This window comes from Petromyzon marinus, chromosome 15, assembly GCF_048934315.1.
Source record: "Petromyzon marinus isolate PM22_M1 ecotype Great Lakes invasive population chromosome 15, UKy_Petmar_22M1.pri1.0, whole genome shotgun sequence".
Classification (NCBI taxonomy): Eukaryota; Metazoa; Chordata; class Hyperoartia; order Petromyzontiformes; family Petromyzontidae; genus Petromyzon; species Petromyzon marinus.
In genome coordinates, this window is record NC_133681.1 from 18,032,402 (window position 1) to 18,054,573 (window position 22,172).

At 44.9% G+C, this 22,172-nt stretch overlaps 1 long non-coding RNA gene across 1 annotated transcript; it reads right to left on the reverse strand.

Moving 5' to 3' along the window:
• Positions 1–4,590: 4,590 nt before the first annotated feature.
• Positions 4,591–21,769, reverse strand: LOC142924611 (uncharacterized). Its single transcript, XR_012941714.1, has 3 exons — positions 21,662–21,769; positions 20,938–20,963; positions 4,591–4,927 (listed from the first exon to the last, which is right to left on the reverse strand). It is a non-coding gene; the product is annotated as an uncharacterized LOC142924611 (long non-coding RNA).
• Positions 21,770–22,172: the final 403 nt, after the last annotated feature.

The window sequence follows — 22,172 nt, forward strand, 5'->3', positions numbered from 1 at the left end:
CTCTATCACAAATCTACAGATGGAACAGGCAGAGTCCACATTATTCGACACCGCCTTCTCTACCTCCTTGACGACCAAAAGGTGGGAGTTGTCGCAACATTTTTGTGATCCACCAACCCTCACCTCCACGTAGTCGTTGATTACAGGGATATATAGCCACCACAACCATCCGGCTAAAGTAGCTGTAATGCACGTCTAAAATTCTACAAAAGTTGATGGGGTCGTAGGTCAATTGGTTTGATTTCTATGCGCATTAACCAGTCTCTAACGTATGCACATTTAGATTCGCATTCGGCCGCCAATGGAACAGGTGGTGTCCAAAAGCAAAGTGGATGTACTGATTGTATCTTCATTGCGGGACTCATCCAGCAGTGGATTGACATGGGTTTCAGGTATCCACATGTGGATGGGCAATAAACACTGGGGCCACCTGGCGGTAAATGTTTGCCGGTGAACATTGGGACCGGCTCACACGTCACTGGCCCCAGGCAGCCCCCAGCCACTGGCGTGCAACACAGCGAAGGGAATCTCCCACCAATGAGGACCACGCACAACCCAGGGTGCAGTCCTAGAACTTGGACTCGCAAACACAACAAAACCCATAGCCGCCAACCCACACGGTTTACTCGTATTCTGTTGGGGGAAAGTGAGTTTTCAGGTCCATACGGCAGACGGCCGTTTCAATACGGGCAACATTTTTGTTAAGTTTATTTGTGTGTTTCTCCTTTGTCATGGGACTTTGTAGGATGGACGTTGGGATTTATAAGGGGCACGGGGTGACCAACAAGGTCTGAATTGGTCTGTAATAAGGTAGGCACTGATGAGGGGTTGACAGCGATGTAAACCCCACACAATACAAAACGCCAAACGGCCAGTAACAATAACAAATAATAATACATAACTGTCCAATGAGTAATTAGATAATTAAGATCAAAGAAACACGTTCCTTAAATTGATCAAGTTTATTGTTGCAAGAGTTTGGGAAAACAGGAAGACCGGGTGTGGATTCCAGAGTGGAGCAGTGCAAACTGATAAATCTGAAAAGAAGAGTGAGGTGACCTGCATGGTGGTGAGCGGGTGGGTGAGTAAATGGGTGAGTGTTTGAGTAAACGAGTGGAGGAGTGTGTGATAGGGTGATTGAGTCAGTGACCGGATGAGTGGGTGACTGGATGCGTGGGTGACTGAATGTGTGGGTGATTAGATGAGTGGGTGATTGAGTGGGTGACTAAATGAGTGGGTGACTAGATGAGTGGGTGACTGGATGAGTGGGTGATAGGGTGATTTAATTAGTGACTAGATGAGTATGTGATAGGGTGATTGAGTGGGTGACTGGATGAGCGGGTTATAGGGTGATTGCGTGGATGACTGGATGAGTGGGTGACTGGATGCGTGGCTGATTTGATGAGTGGGTGATAGGGTGATTGAGTGGGTGACTGAATGAGTGGGTGACTGGATGAGTGGGTGATAGGGTGATTGAATTAGTGACGAGATAAGTGTGTGATAGGGTGATTGAGTTAGTGACTGGATGAGTTAGTGACTGGATGAATGTGTGATAGGGTGATTGAGTTAGTGACTAGATGAGTGGGTGACCGAGTTGTTTAGTTGAGTGCGTTGTTGTGAACTGCAGTGAGGCGCGGTGGTTGAACGCGGAGTGGATGAGACGAAGCGGTCAAAGTGTCTGGTAGACCGAGTCCCTTAACGTGGGTGGAGGGGGGAATCAACGAGGGGAAGTTCACTGCAACATTCACCACGGTGGTGCTAGTAGTCGCAGCGAAAAAAGAGTGATACAGGGCTGACTGAATGAAGGTTGAGGCGAGGATGCAAGGTGGTGTAGAGGAGGCGAAGAGGAGGGTAGAGGAGGTGAGGTGGTGAGGAGGCGTAGAGGAGGGTGCCCCGCTCTTGGCGTTGATCTTGGTGAACACGTGTCCGCGCCCCGTCTCGTAGCTCTGCCCGGTGCTGATGCAGCCTCCACCGGCTGCAGCGCCCAGCGTCCTCGCCGAGTCCGTGCCCAGCTCCGCTCTGAGCAAGCTCTCCATTGCACGCTGTCTGCTCGCAGCGACAAACACAACGTTAAACTCCCCCCCCCCCCGTCCCGTGTGGCCTCTAACACAGGGGTCCTCAACCCCCGGGTTGCAAGAGCACTTGCTTCAAGTACATTAAAACCCACTTTTTGGTGTAGATATGTAGATGACACTTTGGTTGTCTGGCGACATGGGAAGAATACACTTAATGAATGAATGTCTAAATCATCTCAATTCACAAAAACCGGCCATCCAGTTCACCATGGAAATGGAGGTGAATAACACACTCCCTTTCCTGGATATTTTGCTCGGACGAGGCCTAAATGGTAAAGTAACACACACAGCGTTTACCGAAAGGGAACACATACTGATGCCTATCTGAATGCAGATTGGCATCATCACCCCGCACAGAAATCCTTTCTCAACAAGATGCTCATACATCTGGCTAAAACAGTGTCAGATGGTCAAAGTCTGAGGAGAGAGATTAAACATGTCAAAGAAACGCTATGATTGAATGTCTACAATAATGCTCAAATTAACAGAGCAGTGAATTCTAAACCAAGATCAAACAGCAATACTGCTGAATCAGGTTATTAAACAATTAAAATACCATATATCGTGGGAGTAACTGACAAATTAGCTAGTAGTCGCAGCTAAAAAAAAAGTGATACATTAATGACAGGGCTGAATGAATGAAGGTTGAGGCAAGGATGCGGGGTGGTGTAGAGGAGGCGAAGAGGAGGGTAGAGGAGGTGAGGTGGTGAGGTGTTGAGGTGGCGTGGTGAGGAGGTGAGGTGGCGTGGTGAGGAGGTGAGGTGGCGTGGTGAGGAGGTGAGGTGGCGTGGTGAGGTGGCGTGGTGAGGAGGCGTAGAGGAGGCGAGGAGAAGGGTAGAGGAGGTGAGGTGGTGAGGAGGCGTAGAGGAGGCGTAGAGGAGGGTGCCCCGCTCTTGGCGTTGATCTTGGTGAACACGTGTCCGCGCCCCGTCTTGTAGCTCTGCCCGGTGCTGATGCAGCCTCCACCGGCCGAAGCGCCCAGCAGCCTCGCCGAGTCCGTGCCCAGATCCGCTCTGAGCAAGCTCTCCATTGCGCGCTATCTGCTCGCAGCAACAGACACAACGATAAACTCCCCCCCCCCCCCCCCCCGGTCCCGTGTGGCCTCTAAATACTTATTTCCTTGGGAGAGGTGATTTATCGGATGAGGCCTAAATGGTAAAATAACACACACAGCGTTTACCAAAAGGGAACGCATACTGATGCCTATCTGAATGCAGATTCGCATCATCACCCCGTACAGAAAACCTCTCTCATCAAGATGCTCATACATCTGGCTAAAACAGTGTCAGATGGTGAACGTCTGGGGAGAGAGATTTAACATGTCAAAGAAACGCTACGATTGAATGTCTACAATAATGCTCAAATAATTAACAGCAATGAATGCTAAACCAAGATCGAACAGCAATACTGCTGAATCAGGTTATTAAACAATTAAAATACCATATATCGTGGGAGTAATTGAGAAATTAGCTCGAGTTTTGGAAAAGCAAAAAGCTAAACATCTAAGTAAGATTTGGCACGGTACACAAAAGTCAAAAAATAGTATCTTGTACTTAAGATGAATTGCCTAAGTTGTCAACGGATGGTGTGTATCGGATTAATGGCTTATGTGGCAGATGTTATATTGGACAGATGGGATGTAACATTAGCGTAAGACTAAAGGAACACCAAATAAATATTAAACACTCTCAAACATAACTGTCGGAAGTTGCAGTACATGCTTGCCAACAAGAACACTTAATGTATTTTGATAACGATGAAGTGTTGTGTAAAACTCATTATTACTGGCCAAGACTAATTCGAGAATCCATTGAAACTGAGAAAATTTGTATTATTTTAACCTCTCTGACAGCTACAGGCTTAGTGCGGCCTGGAAGCGTATTATTAAGTAATTGTGATTGTAAGATGAGGAGATGAAGGCAGAAGAAGAAGACGTGGGGCGATGTGGTGATGCGGTCGAACGTGGTGGCCCGAGGAGCGGAGGGAGAGATGGCGCGGGACGGGGCGGTGTGGAGAAGGTGGCAAGGACGGCGGACCCCACGTGATTGGAACAAACGCGTGGAGGAAGAAGACATCTCACATTTATCATTACTTATAGAGGAAACATACTAATTTAATTATTACTAATCAATTATATAATTTCAATAATCCCCCTCCCCGCCTCTGATTTCTGCACCTGATGGGTTCAGTGATGACATCGCCTTTCTCTATTTAAGACCGGAAGCAGGGGGATGGCTTCACTATTCTGGCAAATCGCCCGATGATGCTGGATGTAATTACAAGTAAAACGTCGTACTCATCTTGTGGATTTACTCTCCAAAACACCGGTGGGCTGAAGTAGTAACTAAGTGGAGTTTTGTTTACGTGACAAATTCCTTACTAATTGGCTGTGTCAGGTGGTGGAGAGTTATGACACATTTATGCTTACACGATCTAACCCAAAAACCTTTGTTATGAAATTAGGACAATTTATTAAATATATTGAATACAAGAAAATACAGCAATTGACTAGAAATATACGGCAATAGATGTAACCTCGCAGCAGTGAACGTGACGAAATTTCATCATGGAAATGTCCGCTGCACAAAACCTTGAGTTCATCGCCCTACACGTGGTACCTCAGCCTCAGGATGAAATAAATCATCAGGGAGTTCTCCGTGAGCATCGTGCGCGCTCCAAATCCAGAGTTGAGCCGTGGTCTCGGCACCCAGCCAGCCGCCTTCTCTTCTTGGGGCAGTCGGAGTCCAGCGCGCTATCGAAGGGCACGTGGTGAACGCTCAGGACGTGTCTCTTGAGCTTCGACTTCTGCGTCGCTCCGTACGAGCAGTCACTGCACGGGAAGGGCTTTTCATCTGGAACACAAGACATCCACCGTTGAGCACACGCACGCGCTAATACATAATTTATTTATCACCATGCAGTGGATGCCATAGCATTACTATGTATATGGGACGTTTTATCAATCACGGTTGCTGACCACAGGCCCAAAGGCCCAAAGGCCTAAAATGCCAAATGGCCAGCAACAAATACCTCCGATTAGCACGGTTGGCTACGTATGGTACGAAAGAAGTTCAACATGCGTGCAAATAGTAGAAAAGCAAGATACTGATTTCCTGAAAAATATCAGAAGAACACATTTTTGGGGCTTATTTTGAAGCCCCAACATTTTGCACTTCTTCGTGTGGTTGATGTTGATGCAGAGCAACAACTATAATTTAACATTGAGGTGGTTCAGCCAGATTATTCTATTACAGCTCACTAATTACACAATAATTACCTGCAATAGAACGAGTAAATACACATGGAAGTTAGGTGTTAGTACAATGAAGAGGAAATTCCCATTGTGGAAATGACTCGGTCTATACATTCAAAAATGTTCCCTAAATTTACCCACTTGTTTAAGCAAAATTTACCCCGGTTAAGAAATAGATACTTTTTGGAATTTGTCAAGCAATGTATTTTACTCAGTTTCCTTCCAATGGTGCTATTGGCTCCATGTCATGAGATGAAGTATCCCTGTGCAACTCTCACACAGCAGTGAACCACCTCATGTAAGAGAACAGCTCGTGGAAGGAGATATCATTGCACTACTCATGACATCCCTTCGTGACCGTTTTTTATCCACTAGGAGGTTATTGCAATTTCCTACACATCACGCGACATCAGAAGTGTTTGCTGGAAGAAGTGTTTGGTAACTGGATAAGAACATCAATGAGAAGCCAGTTTAATCATGGCTCGGTGACTGAAACCCAGAGTTTCACGGTTTAACCCAACATCCGAGCAGCACCACATCAGATCTCTAGACTCCTCAGTGCAGGCATACAGATATGGTCAACATATGCGTACATTAACTAATTTATGAAATTATCAATTACATCCAAATGAAATGTAGTGTGTGCATTACTCGGACGTACCTAAAGGTGCCAGGTTGGGTTCATCCACCTTGGGGATGCTCTGCTCCATGCAGCCTCCTGCTTCCGTGCAGTCCATCCTCTTGATGTCCGAATTCTGGCTGTTGCTACTGCTGCAATTGGTGACGCTGGTGGTGGTCTTCTTTCTTTTAATGGGCTTAGGTCTACTTCGCTTTTCCTTCTTCTTCTGCTGCAAGGCCATCAACACTTTCATGCTCGTCATAGGATCGAGAGCAGCGTATGGTTTATTCTCACTGACTGGTGAAGCAGTTTGTTGACGTGGAACTAGGCCAAAGCATTCAAGAAAATTGGATTTCATCTTAACGCCGCTATCTTTTGTCGAAGTGTAATCATGTTCAGGCTTCGGTCTGTACAAGAACTGTGCGTGAAGACTTTCATGAGTTTTCAGGATTTCAATAGGACTTAAAAATCCGCAGACTGAGCACATCTCATAGGGCGACGGTGGATTCAACACCGCATTGGCAAAACTGCCGTTATTCACCAAGCCTGGTGCACCCTTTATCATATAATCCTTCTCATGGGTCTTAAAATGCCTTTTTAATTTTCCTAGCTGATCAAACCTTTTTCCGCATATGCCGCACCATTGATCACGGGTCTCCTTGTGTGTTCTTACGTGGGCTTCTAGGCACCATGCCAGCTGGAATTTTTTCCCACAGACGTCACAAGAGATAAGTTTTTTCGTTCTTGTAATTCTACCGGATTGAGGTGGGGTTGAGATGGGTGCTGGTGAAGTGCCATCAATGGTGAAGGCAATTCTCCCAGCACCACCTTGACTCACAGCGGAGTTGCTCTCGCACATCTGAAACAAAAGACAAAGGTCACGCGCATGACACCCGTGTCACGAGTGTACTCACACAGGCATACTTAAGGTGACATAAGATTCATATATACTACAACTCATTATACCAGAACTCCACAATATTGCAGTTCCTATCATGTACGATTTTACTCCTCTTATCCACCCAAATAAGATTTTGTTTAACAACAATGACGAACTACCTCCATTTTCCTAATGTTACCCACCAAATAGGCCTTTCTGTATATACACACCAACAATATAATGATGGCACCACACGTTCACTCCACTATTCACAACACTCTGACTCGCAATCTCCATATAAGATTGTAATATCATTTCTGTACGAGGGCCCGTCAAAAAGTTTTGAGAATGGACACTTTATTTTTACAAACAACTACGTAAAATAGTCTTCAAAAAAAGTACAGTATAGTACTATTAATGGCACTTATAACTGAACGTCATTATCTCTCATGCTAATTATTACAATGTTAACTAGTTACGCAGGAAAGCTTCATTGAGTCTAAGTACTGCATTTTCAGAAAGGTCCCATTGCATTGAGATGTTTGTGTGAGTGGAACCCAGAGAGACCCCACCTTGCATATGGGGAAATAACACAACTTCACACAGATGGATTCAACCCACAAGCTCAAAGCATTCCTTGTTTAACAAAGTATTCAGTGTAATGTTTAATATAATTTATTTGGTAATATATAGTATCGTAATTGTATAGTCAATATATAGCAGTGTGGTATACAGTAGGGTTGGTAAAATAATACAGTGTAATATTATTATAATCTAAGGTATAGGGTAGTGTATAGTAACTCTGCTTATAATTCAATGTTGGGGTCTGTCTATGGCAGTTTATAATAAAACATTATTTGGAGGCATATTATAATAATTTTTGCGACATAGAAGTGTAATGTATAATGACGTATTGTTAGTAGCTCAGCTTAGTGGAGAATATATTGAGTACATTGATTATATTGATGTAGTTTATATTTAGTTCTTTCACATCGGTTTGTTGTATGATAGTTGGGTAGTTGCAGTTCTTTAGCGTCAATATACTAAATGCCTCTGTTGATATATAAACTCTGACTTTAACATAGCTACTTCCGTGACAAGTTACATGCTAATTCCTCGCATTAACATCATGCTAATCTCCCAGTTACATGCTAATTTCTGACGTTAACATCCTGCTAATATCTCACATTAACACATCTACTTCAATGCTAAATTATTCTGTTGATATGTAAACTCCTTTGTCAAGGCGCTCTGCTCCTCCCACCCAGCTTAAAATACGCTGCCAAGCTTAGCAGTGTTCATTGGAGCGCTGTCTTTCCGACAGTTCTGTTTCTTCACCTGAGGAAGGCTACTTGTGTTGTGGCCGAAACGTCGTGAGAATTTTATTGTTTAATTTTAATTATTTTATTATTTCCCTTCGACGTGACTTTACCGAAAGAACCAAGAAGATGAATCCCTGCAGTCACGAAAGCTTTCAATCGAAATTTATTCAAATCAAGTTGTTTTCTTTTTACCACAGTACTTTATGGAATCCTGAAGAATAAATTCATTTTTAGAAGTATTAAACTACACTTGAAGATGTGTGAGAATGTAATTCTGCAGATGCAAGCACAGGCAAACTCGTATCTGCATATACAAGTTTCTGGGCCTCCTCACTTCACAAAACCCGCATTGACCGGCATGGTGAAGTATGGTTAAACAACTCCCACGAACGACATGGTGTGGGGGAGGCCTCTATCAAAACGCTGGATCGACAAAGGGCTGATACATGTCACGACATTGTACGTTAAGATCGTTCTCTCGTCAGCACAAGCCGTCTATGTGGACAATAGAGGGCACGACACACGTGTACACGATGTTTGTGTGCGTATATTCAGCGTGTGTATCACGTAATAATTATATAAGGTCGCGATTATGCTCAAAACGAACCAAATGTATAACATCACGAATAACTTTGGAGGTCTCCAGAGCCTGAACAATATTTGAAGTAGACACTGACCCTTGTCACGAGTTCTTATGAACTATAAACTAAACCATAAACTATTTCTATTTAACCAGGTAAGGCCCACTGAGCTATATAACTCTTACCAGAAGCGCCCTGGACACAAATGATAGCTCAACGAAAGTGGCTTATCATGTGGACATTTATAGCAGTCAAGTACTCTAAACTCACGTTTCTAAATGTGGAGGGGAAAACCGAAGGACCAGGAGAAGAATCTACGCGACCACAGGGGAAAAAAATAAACAAATACAGAGCAGGCGTAAGGGTCTGGATGGAACCTCCACGCTGCTGTAGGCCTAGCGAGGTAGTTAACATCTCGACACCGCGGCGCCCCTTATTAAAAGCTTAGCCATGTCTAGCAAGGTTATTGACTCATTTCACTCGACTCACGGCACCACAAGTAATGTATTAAACAAATAAAACAATAATAAAGTAGAGAGGCGCTACTTACATTTAACAATGTTGTTGTTAACTTTAAAAGGAGCGCGCTTCTGTCTGGCTTGCAGTCCGGCGATCGCGGTCTCCACTTCCTGGATAAGCCACGCCCGTCGCGGCTATGCCCCGCCCACTGTCGTGCAAGCCACGCCCCCGCGGATCGGACCAAGCTCATCCCACGGTGAAAGCCCCACAATCGGAATCTTTATTTACAGACAGTCCTCGACTTACGAACGCCCAAATTACAAACAGCCGTCCTTCAGAACCAACTGGCATGAAATATAAATTATTTTATATCGCCTGAAAACGCGAACTCGCGCTTGTGAGTGAGTGCGCGTGCGTGAGTGTGAGCAGGGGCACAGGTGGTGCATCAGCCAGTCATCTCAGTCATCTCAGTCAGTCGACCCGTGGCACCACCTGGGTCTGCCCCGTGACCTGCCAGCGGGCGTTCGACACTTCACGTGGCCTCAAGGTGCACATGGCCTGGCACAAGCGTCGTGGTGACGTCACCACCACTTAGTGGCGAATGGCGGTTGTTGTTGTTGTTGTGAGACAGTGAGAGAGTGTGAGGTCGACAGCCTCAGATGAGTTCCTGGTGCGGTGTGGAGTGAACATCGCTACTGGGGGAGACAAAGGCGACCGTGGAGGAGAATCCTCCAGGTGCTCACTGATACACTCACCAACTTTACCTCACCAATTACACCTCACCCACCTCACCACCCCAATTACACCTCACCAACCTAACCTCACCAATTACACCTCACCAATCACACCACACTCACCTCACTCACCAAACACCAACTCCACTAACCGCACAAATGGCACTCATCACACCTACTACACTCATCTCACCCACTACATTCACCACACCAACCACTACATTCACCAAACCAACCACTACATTCACCACACCAACCACTACATTCACCACACCACCCACTACATTCACCACACCAACCACACAGTCACCAGACTGACTGCACCCATCTCATCCACAGCACCAACCTCACTCATCTCACCAATCAAAACTCATCTCAACGACCGCAATTCACCACCTTCCATGCTGCCATCTACATCAGTGGCCAGCAGATGGCAGCATCTACAGGCCACATTCTTGGCCAGTCGATGGCAGCATGGAACGGAGGTTACCGAGCAATCTATAAACGTACGATATTTATTTTGGCTCTCTACGAGGCGTGAGATCTCAGGTAGGTCTGGTTACTCACACGTACACATTATTTGGTGAGGAATTGGCAAGACGTCCCAAGCAGAATCCTAAAAATTAGAGACTCAACAAGGCATCTGTGGATGAAGTCAGGCCCGTGTCTGTCTGCTCTATTATTTCATATCTGTCAACCCCTTATCAGGGCCGAGCTTATTACAGACCAATTCAGACTTTATTGGTCACCCCGTGCCCTTATAAATATCAACGTAGTGAAAACGCGTTATCGTGTGAACACGCGGGACAGACCCAGGTGTTGTGGGTTAACTCCCCGAGATAAACTTTCTTCCAACTTTGTCTCTTATACGCCCGGCGCTCCGCCAATAATTGTTGTGAGCGTCGCTCCTCTGCCCTCTGTTGTTCATGGAGGGAGACTGCACCCCAGTGCCCAGTATCATCTTCCGCGAGCCTCTTCAAAATGCTGATCTTGACACCGCTGGAAGCAGTCATCGGCCTTGACCTCACCTCACAACAGTGCAATTTTAACAGCTCAACATCAAAACACAATGATGGGTCGCTTGCACCAATCGCACAACATCCCAGCATTGACTCTCAGCTGTTAAATTTTGATTTAAAGCTTTAGTGACTGCAGAGATTCATATTCTTGGTTCTTTCAAATTTTCTTGTTGTGGTTTTCACACCTCATGATGATTGCTTGTGTTGCAGTCAAAAGGTCGTGAGAATTTTATTGTTTTATATTTGTATTATTTTATTGTTTCCCTTCGAGGTGACTTTCCCGAAAGAACCAAGAATATGAATCTTAGCTGTTTCTTGTGTAGAGGGGGTCACGTGTGTCACCATAATTGCCCTAGTCCTACAACTCGTGCTGCGTAATATTTTCACAGTGCCTCTGTGAATGTGTATGCTTTGACTTTAACATAGCCATTTCTGTGACCAGTCACAAGCTAATCACTCAGCCATTTCAATGCTAAATTCAATGCTAATTCCTTTGTCAAGGCGCTTTGTTTTTTCTCACACAGCTTAAAGGTCTCGATCTGAGCTTGGCTTTGTTCGCTCCAGCGCTGTCCTCCAGACAGTCTCGTCCCTTCACCTGATGAAGGCCGCTTGTGTTGTGGCCGAAACGTCGTGAGAATTTTATTGTGTTATTTTATTTTATCAATTTATTACTGTATTCTCATTCTACGTGACTTTACCGAAAGAACCAAGAATATGGCGTGTAGATGCTGCCATCTGCCGGCCACCAACGTGGCGTGTAGATTCTGCTAATTGAAAAATTAAAATAATAAATTGAAAATAATAAGCAAAAATCCAGATTCATATTCTTGGTTCTTTCGGTAAAGTCACGTAGATTTAAAAATAATGAAATAAATTAAATAAAAACAATCGGAAATAATAAAATTACTTTTATTTGTAATTTTTCAATTGGCATAATCTACACGCCATATTCTTGGTTCTTTGGGTAAACTCACGTAGATTTGAAAATAAAAAGAAAATAATTAAATGAAAATCATGAATTGTTATTATTATATTTTGATTTAAAGCTTTCGTGACTGCAGTGATTCATATTATTGGTTCTTTCAGTAAAGTCACGTAGAAGGGAAACAATAAAATATATTTTTAAAAAAATATTATTTAGATGTTTACTTTTCTTTTATTATTTATATTTTCTATCTACGTGACTTCACCCAAAGAACTAAGGATATAGCGTGTAGATTCTGCCAATTTAAAAATACAAAAAAATGAATGGAAAATAATAAAAGCTTTTATTATTTTCAATTTATTCTTTTAAAATCAAAATTTTGTTTCATTTTTTTTTAATCTCTGTTACTTTACCGAAAGAACCAAGAATATGAATGTGGTTTTTTGCTTTTATTATTTTCAATTTCACACTTTTTATTTGATTTGATTTTTTCTATCGACGTGACTTTACCGATAGAACCAAGAATATGGCGTGTAGATGCTGCCAATTTAAAAATTAAAATAGATTGAAAATAATCATCAAAAATCCAGATTCATATTCTCGGTTCTTTCGGTAAAGCCATGTAGGTTGAAAATAAAAAAAAAAAAAAATACAAAAGATAAATGGAAAATAATGAAAGCTTTTATTATTTTCAATTTATTATTTTAATTTTTTTTTAAATTGGCAGAGTCTACACGCCATATTCTTGGTTCTTTCGGTAAAGTAACGTAGATTTGAAAATGAAAAAAATAGAATTAAATTAAAAAATACTAAATCATGAATTATTATTTTTTCTTTTCTTTATTATTTATATTTTACCCAAAGAACCAAGAATCTGGCGTGTAGATGCTGCCACCTGCCAACGTTGGTGGCCATCAGATGGCAGCATCTACACGCCAGATTCTGGGTTCTTTCGGTAAAGTCACGTAGATAGAAAATAATTAAAAAATTTAAAAAATGAAAATTATGAAAGCTTTTATTATTTTCAATTTATTATTTGTATTTTTAATTAAATTATATTATTTTTTATTTTAAAATCTACGTGACTTTAACGAAAAAAACAAGAATTCGGCGTGTAGATGTTGCCACCTGCCGGCCACCAACGTGGCGTGTAGATTCTGCCAATTTAAAAATTAAAATAATAAATTGAATATAACAAAAGCTTAAATAATATTAAAAGCTTTTATTCAATTGATTATTTTAAAATTGTATTTTTTTTATCTCCGCGACTTTACCGAAAGAACCAAGAATATGAATGTGGGTTTTTTGCTTTTATTATTTAAAATTTCACATTTTTATTTGATTTGATATTTTTTTATTTTCTATGGACGTGACTTTACCGAAAGAACCAAGAATATGAATTCCTGAAGTCACGAAAGTTTTGTCACAATCTACACCCAACAATGGTGGCCAGCAGATGGCAGCATCTACACGCCAGATTATTGCTTCCTTCGGTAAAGTCATAATACTGGTAGGAACGAAGTTGTAAACTGAGTGTACCAGCCTACAATAGATTAATGTGTCCGTCCGTCCGTCCCCTTTCAATACTTTAACGAAGTGTAATACTGGTAGGAACAAAGTTGTAAACTGAGTGTACCAGCCTACAATAGATGAATGTGTCCGTCCGTCCGTCCCCTTTCAATACTTTAATGAAGTGTAATACTGGTAGGAACGAAGTTGTAAACTGAGTGTACCAGCCTGCAATAGATTAATGTGTCCGTCCGTCCGTCCCCTTTCAATACTTTAACGAAGTGAAATCTCGTGCTGTTGGGTGTAAAATCAGCAATAGACAGCGCAGAGACTTGTCCTACCAGCCCACCCTGCAGGGACCTGTTAATAAAATTAAAATAATAAATTGAAAATAATAAATTGAAAATAATAAATTGAAAATAATAAAAGCTTTTATTAGTTTAAATATTATAATTTATATTTTTCAATTTAATTTAATTATTTTTATTTTCAAATCGACGTGACTTTACCTGAAGAACCAAGAATATGGCGTGTAGATTCTGCCAATTTAAAAATTAAATAATACATTTTTAATAATACAAGCTTTCATTATTTCAAAAAATTTTGTATTTTTAATTTAAAAAGCTTTTAGTATAGCTTTTATTATAATATCATAATATTATAATCAAAGCTTTTATTATAATAATTATTATTTTAGGATTCTCCTCCATGGCGGCCTTTGTCTCCCCCAGTAGCGTGAGGCTGAGTCGACCTCACACTCTCTTACTGTCTCAAAACAACAACCGCCATTCGCCACTAAGTGGCGGTGACGTCACCACGACGCTTGTGCCAGGCTATGTGCACCTTGAGGCTACGTGAAGTGTCGATCGCCGGCTGGCAGGAGGTCACGGGGCAGACCCAGGTGCCACTGGTCGACTGACTGAGATGACTGAGATTACTGGCTGATGCACCACCTGTGCCCCCTACTGTGCCAACTTGCTGAGCTTTAGCCACCCGACGCTCTGCTCGTTTTTCTGAGCGTCGATCCTCCGCCCTCCGTTGTTGTTGGAGGGCGACTGCCTCCAACTGCCCAGTAGCGTCCTTCACGAGCCTCCTCCACAGAGGCCGATCTTGACACCGCTGGTACCAGTCATTGGCAAGTCCACTCAGCTCCACATCCTCCTGTACCACATCACTCCATCTCTTCTCTAGTCCGTGCCACGCCCGTTTAGCTCCCTCGATCCGGCCGAACAAAAGCTGTTTGGGCATGCGGTGATTGGGCATGCGGGCTACATGGCCCAGCCAACGCAGCCTTGCCTGCTGGAGGAGCTCACCGATGGGACTTTGTCCAGATCTTTCGAGGATTTGTGAGTTCCTCACACAATCCAGCCTGGTTAAACCCAGGATTGATCGTAGGCAGGCCAGCCTAAATGTTTCTAACCGGTCAAGATGCTGCATTAGGGGGTTCCACGTTTTGCAAGCGTAGAGAAGGGAGGGAATGACTGTGGCCGAGAAGAACCGAAGCTTCATGCGGAGCGACAGACCAGGTAGCTTCCACACAATGTTACACAACCGATGAAAAGATAATGCTGCTCGACTAATTCGGAGTGAGACCTCTGCTGTTAAACCGGAGCCGATCATGAGCACACTGCCCAGGTATGGAAAACTCTCCACTCTCTCCCCAACTGCCCCATCACCGATTGGGAGTTGTGGGGGTAGAGCGCCCGATGGCACAACATACCCAGGCAGGTGCTTCGTTTTGGTGGGGCTGATGGTAAGGCCCCACCTCTTAGTGGCACACTCCAGTTTCAGCAGCAGCGCCTCCAACTCCTCCTCTGAATGAGCAGCAATTACCAGGTCGTCGGCATACATAATGTGGTTGACCAATAGGGAGACATCCCTTGACCGCACCTGGGAATCGATCAGCCTCCCATTGTATCTGTACCAGACGTAAATTCCTCTGGTACAGCTACTGACGGCTTCACGAACTATGTGGTCGAAATAGATGTTAAATAATGTTGGAGCCAGAGGACATCCCTGTCGCAGGGAATGGCTCTGACTCCCGGCTATGTAGTTTTACTCGGGTCTGCTCACCATCATGAAGGTCCTTAATGAGTGTGAGCAGAGGGTCAGGGACTCTGAAAGCACGAAGAACAACCCAGAGTCCAGGCCTACTGATGGTATCATAGGCCTTAACCAGGTCAATAAAGCAGAGATGTAGGTCTAGTTGGAATTCCCTCCACCTCTGCTGTAGCAGACGGACAGAAAATATGACATTTTTGCAGGACCGCCTTTTCCTGAAACCGCATTGGGGCTCCGCAAGCCTCTCCTTAGCGTACCTACCAAGGCGATGTTGAATAATCCTTGCCAGGACCTTTCCCGGCACACTGAGGAGTTAGATGCCCCTGTAGTTGTTACAGTCTGTGCGGTCCCCCTTCTTAAAGAGGGGGACCGCCAGGGCATCCTTCCAATCCTGCGGAACCCGTCCAGTGGCCCAGACTGCTGTTATGATGTCATGTAGGGCAGTCTACGCACAAACGCCACCCTCCCTCAGCATTTTGCTTGGGAGATCATCTCTGCTCGGTGCTTTCCTGGTCTCAGACTCTGAAGCGCCCTCAGTACTTCCTCAACGTATGGTACCTCAGCCAGCCACTCACAGAGGGTGACTTCCTCCTCCAATATTTGAGGCACCGCATCCTCAGCAGGGTCATCCCCACTTTGTCCCATGATGTTTTCTAGGCTGAGGGATTCCCCCTCCCCCAGGACCTCACAGAAATGCTCAGCAAATCTGCAAACCTGTCGCTGGGGGTCGGAGATTGGATCACCCTTCGTTCCCCTAATGATGTAGTGGGTATAAATTGACGAATAAAATTCTGATGAGACAACACGATATTTATTGTCTTCCTTACAAGTCCCTAACACAAAGGGTATATCGGTCCCTTTATCCGATCCCTGGGGAGGTATGGCCTCCGGATTATAGGGCCCTATCACTGGGTACCACGTTACCCTTCCTCCGGCTGGGACCATAGGAGAGGCTATTTGACCTGACCGTACCCGGTCCGTGGGTCCTGACCACTGGGCTCACTGAGCTCTGGCCCTTAGAAGGACAACGGAGCTTGGGGTCCAGAGTCCTATCTTCAGCCCAGGTCTTCGTTCTTCAGCTTGCAGATGACTGAGCCAGACCTCTGAGAGGTCCGGCTTTTGGTTCGTGGCTTGCTCCGCCCTAGCCACGCTTCCCTTCTAGAACGTTCTGGAAGGTGACATCATCCCCCGGTTCCCCCCTCCCGGGGCCCCGGGGAATGTGTCCCAGGATCCGTTTGCTAGGGTTTATCGTTGGCCCCTTTTTGGGCCATGGACATTAGCCCTGGCGTGATAGCGCTTCCACCCCCTATTGACGATAAGGGGAAGCTACCAGCCCACAGAGTGGTGAGTGACGATTACCCCTACAATGGTAATAGGTGTGGCGCTGTAGGTTACTTTTTTGATGGAGTTAAATAGGGATTTGTGATCGCGGGCCATTGAGGCAGACTCCATCCCCTCAGCAACCCGCGACCACCACCCATCCTTGCAGCGCCTCACGGCTCTCCGAACCTCCGAGCGAAGGCTGCGGTAAGCCTCCTCATTCTCTGACGTGGGATGCTGTAGACGATTAGAGTGAGCCTGTCGCTTTTTCTCAACCATCCTGAACACCTCCTCTGTCAGCCAGGGTCTCTGGGGAGGTCTGGACCACGTACACAAAGCAGCCATTGCAGCTGCATGAGTCACAGACCTAAACCTCGCCCATTTACCCTCGACATCAGGAGGAGTGGGGGACGATGCTGTCTCACTCACACTCACTCACAGCGCGAGGCCGACTCATTACATCTCGCGGAGGATCGCGCTGCGGAACAAAAAAAGTTCCGCGGTTTCAGTTTGCAAGCGCGAGTTCGCGTTTTAAGGCGATGGGGGCCATCCATAAATGACGTCACGCACCTGGGGAGGGGGGGGTCAGACATTTGTGACGGGGGGGGGGTTTGAGAAATGTGACGTCACGTCAAAATGCGCAACTTTAAATAAATATAGATGACACGTTCTATTTAGTTAAATAGACTTTTTAATAAATGTTTTCTCCTACAACATCAGAGTGCAGCGCCACATTAAATACAATGACAATAGTTTAAAGCGATTTGAAGCATGTTTTATTTTCAAAATGAAAATATGGTTTTGGGGGGGGGGGGCAGAGCTTTGTGACGTCATACTTGAGGGGGGGGGTCTGACTTTTTGTGACGCCGTGTGACGAGGGGGGGGGGGGGTTAAAAATCCTCCAAAATCGCGTGACGTCATTTATGGTCGTGATATATTATTTTTTATTTTATTTTTCCTACCTACGTGACTTTACCGAAAGAACCAAAGAGGACTTATTTTGGTGGATAAGGAGTAAAATAGTAGATGATAGGATCTGCACTATTGAGGAGTTCTGTTATAATGAATCTGTTGTAATGAATCTTACGTCACCTTAAGTATGCCTTTGTGAGTACACTCGTGACACGGGTGTCATGCGCGTGACCTTTGTCTTTTGTATCAGATGTGCGAGAGCAACTCCGCTGCGAGTCATGGTGGTGCTGGGAGAATTGCCTTTACCATCGATGGCACTTCACCAGCACCCGTCTCGACCCCACCTCAATCCGGTAGAGTTACAAGAGCGAAAAAACTCATCTCTTGTGACGTCTGTGGGAAAAAATTCCAACTGGCATGGTGCCTAGAATCCCACGTAAGAACGCACAAGGAGACCCGTGATCAATAGTGCGGCATATGCGGACGAAGTTTTGATCAGCCAGGGAAATTCAAAAGGCATATGAAGACCCACGAAAAGTATTACATGATAAAGGGTGCACCAGGCTTGGTGAATAACGGCAGTTTTGCCAATGCTGTGTTGAATCCGATAGAGTCACTAGAATCTGATAGAGTCACTAGAGTGAGAAAACGAATCTCTTGCGACGTCTGCAGGAAAACATTCCAACTGGCATGGTGCCTAGAGTCCCACATGAGAATGCACAAGACCGGTGGTCAAAGCTGCAACATCTGCGATCAAAGCTTTGATCAGCCCTACAAACTCAGAAGGCATATGGAGTAACCCACGGAAAGAACTCAAGGGGCGCACGTGGCATGGTGAATGACGGCAATTTTGCCAATGCGGTGTTGAAGGTGTGTCAGAGCTACTCGTCTGCGAGTCATGGTGCTGGAAGAATTGCCTTTGCCATGGATGGCACCAGCAGCTCCAGCAGCAGCAGCTTGTCGAGTCCTGGTGGTGAGGAGGCAGAGCTGCAGACAATGCCACCTTCTGCAAAGGGCGCACCTGCGTGCAACGAAGTTATTGCTATCACAGCGACCGCGCATGGAACAAAGGCGCCTGCTGGCAAACGCCACGCCTGACCAGCGCCCGTCTCGACTCCACCTCACTCCCATAGTCACTAGAGTGAGAAAACAAATGTCTTGCCAAGTCTGTGGGAAAGCATTCCAACTGCCATCATGCCTAGAGTCCCACATGAGAACGGACAAAGAGACCCCTGACCAATGGCATCTGCGGTCGAAACTTTGATCAGCCAGGCAAATTCAGAAGGCATATGGAAACCTACGAAAAGGCCTATTGGATATTTATTTGCTGTTCTATTACTGAAGCTATCAACAGAAGGTGTGTACCGGATTAATAGCACTTGTGGCAAATGCTATGTTGGGCAAACAGGATGAATGATCAGCACGAGACTAAAATAACACCACAGAAATATGAAATGCTCACAAATACAACTGTCAGCAGTAGCAGAACACGCGTGCCCACAAAGACACTCAATTGATTTTGATAATGTTGAAGTTCTGTGCAAAACTAGTTACTACTGGCCAAAACAAATTACAGAATCTATCGAAATTTAAAGAAATAAAAATAATTGTAATCGTTTGGATAGCTACCGACTTAGTGCTGCATGGAAGCGAATCATCAAATTACCGTTTGTACGGCTATTTTAGTACACACAATGGACACTAAGTACAAGCTCAATGGGCTAGCATAATGTGCATGTATAATGTACGCTGATTCATTAATCCCCCCCCCCCCCCCACTTTGCGCTCAAAGAGCGCACAAGTGTTGTCACCACATCTACGCCTCTATACAAGGAATTAAACAGGTGGACTTCTCCCAAATCTTGCTGTTGTCTGATGAAGCTAGTTGTAATTACTGAAACGTCGTACTCCGATAGTAAATGTTGTAGCTTGGCTCTCCAACACACCACACACCGGTGTGCTGTACTAGTGATGAATTGGCATGTTCTGTTTACGTGACAACCCTTACTAGTTGGCTGTCGGGTGGTGGCGGCTTTAACGACACATTTATATATTTACTTGATCCAACCCATAAAACCTGTATTATGGATATTTGTCGCGAAAGCCTACGTGTTAAACTGCCATGTATTTTTACGTCTATTGCTGTATTTTCTTACGTGCAATATATTTAATAAACCATCCTAATTTATTCATATTTTTGTTCATAGTTATATCATTGTTGCGCGTGCGGTGTGGTCGGTGGATATTGTTCAGTGGATCAAACCGAGACAAATATTTTTGCAGCAGCTGTGGCTGCACATTGCAACAGCACATTCCGAATGGTGTAGAACGCATCGCCCATAATCTGTATGTGTGCAAACACCAGGTATGGTTGGTAAGAAACACGTTTGGTTTTAAATGAATAGAACTCGAGCTTCAGCCATATTGTTCATTATAGACCCCACTTTGTAAGCATTAATCACGCAAACCTTGCGCCTGATTCATTTGAGTCGCTGTGCTCATGAGCAACAGGGCATTTGTGGCAAGGTGTTAATGTACCACAGATTAGCACGGTTGGCTACGTACACTGCGAAAGAAGTTCAACACATATTATTTGGGTCTTTCCGTAAAGTCACGTAGATAGAACAATAAAATTATGAAAAAAAAGTGAATAATAAAGTAAAATATATCACGAAGTTTCGATCGCAACACAAGCAATCGTCATCAGGAGAAAAATGATGATGATTGATTGTGTTGCGATCGAAACGTCGTGATATTTTAATTATTATTTCGTATTCACTTTATTTATATCATTTGATTGTTCTATCTACGTGACTTTACCGAAAGACCCAAAGAATATGAATTCCTGCAGTCACGAAAGCTTTAAGTCAAGATTCAAGTTCAACACACATTCATACATTTTGGAAAGCAAGTATCCTTGCACGTACAATGCACTGGACCGCATGTTCGTGTTAAGTGAGTCAGGGGCTTTGTCACTGCCTACCCCATGATATAAATAATCTCAGGGAATTCAATTGCAAGTGTGCAATCTCCCTTCCGGTGGGCATCGAGGATGAGTCATACCCTGGCTTGCCAGGAGGCAGTGGATCACAACTGTGGAATCCTTTCCATCTGCACGGGATAGAACGTTGCCCCCTTGCTCACATTCATTCGTTTTCTGCGAGTGTACTGGTTTCCCCCCACATGTAAACACTCAGTAAGTGGCTGCAAATATCGGAATGTAAAGAGAACCGCAGATCTTGGGCGATTGTTGGGAGTGCCGGCTCACCGCCTGGCTGCTGTCTCCCCGCTCGTCTGTGGGAGACATATAGAGGTACTGAATTAGATTCATATTCTCTACACAAAGCACTCACCGCGTGGAGTACAGCAAGTGATATTCCACGAAATAAAAAAGCACAGTTGAAACGATTCACCACTGCCGGAGAGTCAAGGAATTGTTATGATTCAGGATCATGAATGCAAACTGTCCCCGTTCTCAAACCTGAGTACGATTTAAAAGGTCATAGAACGCCTTTGTCGGAAGCAATTACTTCCCCATGTCACTGCGATGGGCAGATTCATGCCGTTGCAGTCGGCTTACACATTGTCAGTAGACCCCCCATACGCAAGCGTACACATTTGGGTTAACCCCTCCTCCCGCCTCCATGCATACATACTAAATGGATGCCCCCTAATAGCTACACCACCACTCCCCACACGAGACAAGCACGTGACTCTCGGTGTAAATGGAGCCGGAGCGCGAATAAACGTGCCGATGCCCCAAGTACAGTTGCCACCATTTCCACGACAGAGCAAACCCAGGCACATTTCTCAGCGAGCCCAGGTCTATTGTTAAAACTGTGCAGTGCTCGGTGATAAAATTCAACCATAGCCATACCCGGGGTACCAGATCTTGGCCCAAATCAATTCCTGCTGCCACCCGAACACTGTCCTGGGGTCAAACGCGGACAGGTGGCAGCCCCAGTCGCGAGGCCACATCTGCGCCGACTCACGGTAAACGTGTGCAGGGCCAGCAGGAAGAGCCCCGGGATCTCGGAGCGCAGCGACTGGTTCCACGCGCTGTCTCGGTCCACGTCCTCGCGTGACGACGACACTTCAAAATCACCTGACCGGAAGGAGGGGGGTGGGAGGGAGAGTAAGAAGGTACGAAGGGGAACCTTCTAACTCTTTCACAGTGACGCGTTCTTCGCGTGCGTCACCCTGCAGCCAACCTCTCTGCTCTCGTGTGTGAACGTGGGTCAGTTTGGTTTAATCGTTCAGAATGAATGGGGCATGACCCTGGCCCTTGTGCAACTTATTATTTTCCATGAGATAATACCAAACACATCATTCATGTGTGTGTGTGTGGCCTGCAAGCAAAACCTACATGCTCTCGAGTCATATATCGGGAGCAGTCACATGTGGGAAAGCATTGCCGAATTCCTAGAAAGGCTCAGTTCTCTCCAACTTATGTTGAAAGCATTTATGCATTAGTTCTGCCCGCACCTCTTTGTGCCTGTGTAG